The following is a 3,478-nucleotide window of genomic DNA, read 5'->3' as shown; positions in this document are numbered from 1 at the left end:
AATAAATTGAATATAAACTAGATTACCATCCCTTAAAGTACTTTTAAATACTCTGTGTAGTCGAGGACTTCAGAGCTATCTGCAGCATTATGGCCTCCCCACGTCTCTTCACTCATTGTATTTCTTATTAGCATGGAGTAAACAGATCATGGAAGAACATCAAAGAGCCTTAACGGGAGGACCCGCATTATTACAGATCTGATTTTACACTAAATGTAACATTGCATTTGCTGCTTCAGTAGGATGAATGTGAGCCACTGGTTTGTATTAATGTGACCTTTGGAATGACTGTTCAGTCTCACAGTTTTAAGACATTCTGGTTTATTTTCACCGTATATGTCTTTTAATATGTGCTTCCTTATATATTGGCCCTTTCTTCTTTTATTTTTCTGTTTTATGTCTTTACCATAGGGCCCGTGTGCTTGCTAGAGAGACACAGAGGGAGGGAAGTGAGAAATCCCCCATTCTTATGGGGGAGGATGACCACGCCATAACTCCGGCTCTTCCATTCTCCTCAGATTTTGGGCATCACACACTTGTGCCCTGCATGATTTTCAAGCACCAGGTCTGGAACTCAAACTGCTGGCCACGTGGACATCCAATACCTTACCCACCATGCCGCCTGCTGGTCTTGTGTTACCCATTTCTTATGAACATTTTACATACATGCAATCTGATGATTGCATATAACCACTGTTGGCCATCGAACATTCAAATATCTCGGTGACTTAGTAAATTATCCCCTGTTGTTAGGAAATGCAGAAAGAATGTAGTATTTTTAGTTTGTCAGAGCGTCCTTGAAAGAAGTCTAACTATGAGTGGATTGTAGAGTGGACAGTCTTTAACCTCCACATTAATATGGAGACACTAATATTTGAATTTTGTAAGTGATTATCTTTTTGAAGAAGGAAGGTGTTAATATTTATTCAATTTTTCTTCTCACTCTCGGTGATTGCCCATGGTCTTTGACTTAAAATTTGATTCAATGGTGTGTATGTCAATATGATTGAGTTCTAAGACAGTCTGAGTGGAGTCAATGCTTTTATAATAATTAGTTTGCTGTAAGAAAATTTAAAATTCTAAACTCAGATCTACTATGTCATACATATTTACCTTATTATCAACAACAATAAAAAAAAACCATAAAAGTACACTAAAAAAGACGTCAGAGTGGAAGGAGAGATAGAAAATAACAAATTTAAAAGTAGAAATAAGCAAAATAGAAACTAGAGAAACAATAGAAAATTTAAACAAAACTAAATGTTGACTTTTTGAAAAGATTATTGAGCTATTGATAGGTTCATGTGCTTACTATTTGAACAGAATCCTACCCTGTTTCCTGGCTTTAAGTTTTAAGCAAAGTTCCTGAGCATTTCTTTGATTTATTAAAGTTAAAACTGCTTTTCTTGAAATTACCAGTTGAACTTGCTATTGAACACAGATTATTTAGGAAATTTTGTGATGATTAAAATGTGGGGGCAAAAGGAATAGAAAACAATTGTAGAACCAGAGATAGTGTCAGAAATAGGGGTTAAAACAATCTAAATGATGTATAGTGATTGAATGTATAAATAATAATAATAATAAAGAAAAAAATGAAAAAAGAAAAGATTAAAAAGTTGACAAATCTCCAAACTAGACTAACAAAAAAGAGCCAACTCTAATAAAACCAGAGATGAGAGAACTGACATTAGAATGGACACCCCAAAAATGTAGAGGATCTTAAAAGACCTCCATAACTATTCCGTACCAGCAAATAAGATACCCAAGGGATATGTTGGTGGAGACTTGGCACAAGATGAATGAAGAGAAAAACAAAAAATCTGAACAGACCAATAATGACTAGGAGATTCGATCAATATAAAAGGTCTCCCATCAATAAAAGGCCCAGGTCTGAGTGGCTTCACTGCTGAATTCTATCAAACACTTAAAGAAGGACTAATATTGAATTTTTTTCAAACTCTTCCAAAAAACTGAAGGTTTCAAATGAATTCTAAGATTTCAGCATTACCCTGATATCAAAGCCAAATGAGGACACTCTAAGAAAAGAGAACTCTAACTCTGATGAATATGGACGGAAATATCCTCAACAACATACCAGCAAACCAAATCCAATGGCACGTTAGAAAGATTATTCTCCATAAACAAGTGCCATTTAGGCCCTGGGTACTTTAAATGGTTTGGAGGCTCAGCATACACGAATCAGTAAATGCGATGCTCCATATAACCAAATGATGGCGAGAATGATACGATCATCTCAGCGGATGCAGGAAAAATATTCAACAGAATCTGGCGTGTGTTCATCTTTACAACTTCCAGCGAAATAGGAATAGAAGGAGTGTGCCTCAATATAATAAAGACCATTGTGACCATCCCATAGCTAACATCATACCGCATGGTGTGCAGTCGAAAGCGCTTCCTCTAAGATCGGGAACAAGACAAGAATGCTCACTATCACTGCTTCCATTCAACCAAATCCTGGAAGTTCTAGCCAAAGAAAATAGGTGGTAAAAAGAAAGAAAGAAAAAATGCATCTAAATAAGAAAAAAGGAAGTGAAAGTGTTTCTGTTTTCTGATGACATGATCTTACATATAGAAAAACCCTAGAAATGCTAACAAAATGGCTAGGAGTGATTAAAAAAAAATCAGTAAAATTTCAAATTACAAAACCAACATATAAAAATAAGTAGTACTTCCGAACTCTGACAACAAGCTATCAAAAAAAGGGTGTTAGGAAAGCAATTGCATTAACAGTAGCAACGGAACAAATGCTCAGGAGTGAATTTAACCAAGGAGGCAAAGACTATAAAACACTGTGAAGACTATAAAGCACTGCAGTCCCTTCTCCTCTTGGGATCTTGGGCATGCACACACACATGCCCAGCGTGAGTTTAAACCACCGGGGTCCAGGACTCGAACCGTGGCCAGCTCCATGGGAGTTTGGCAACATAGCCATTACACCAACTGCTGGTCCTGTGATGGCTCCATTTTCTGAGGCCTAAGGCACCAATAACGACGGAAATGAATTACATTGTTTTAAAGCTCTCCCATCATAAATGTTTGATGTTTCCTCCTCCTTTGAACAGTGACTTGTGGCATAAACTAATAACATAGAGGGATTTGGGGATTTCTTTTTCCTCTCTGTTTTGGGATAAGTTATTGACACTTCAGTTAATGACTTTCTGCGACTCTGAGCGCCCTGCTCTGTGCCCCCAAAGAACTCTGTCTCCTGAACTGGCCAAGGCTGCGTTGCACTCTTGCCTGCTGCCCCTGAACTGCCGGGCCGCGCTCCACTTTGGCTTGCTGCCCCCTGAACTGCGGGGCTGCGCTGCACCCCCGCCTGCTGCCCCCTGAACTGCAACTGCGGGGCTGCGCTGCACTCCCGCCCGCTGCCCCCTGAACTGCGGGGCTGCACTCCACTCTGGCCTGCTGCCTCCTGAACTGCAACTGCGGGGCTGCGCTGCACCACCGCCTGCCG

The sequence above is a fragment of the Tupaia chinensis genome, unplaced genomic scaffold (genome assembly GCF_000334495.1).
Source record: "Tupaia chinensis unplaced genomic scaffold, TupChi_1.0 Scaffold000240_1, whole genome shotgun sequence".
Taxonomy (NCBI): Eukaryota; Metazoa; Chordata; class Mammalia; order Scandentia; family Tupaiidae; genus Tupaia; species Tupaia belangeri.
This window is presented reverse-complemented; position numbering follows the sequence as displayed.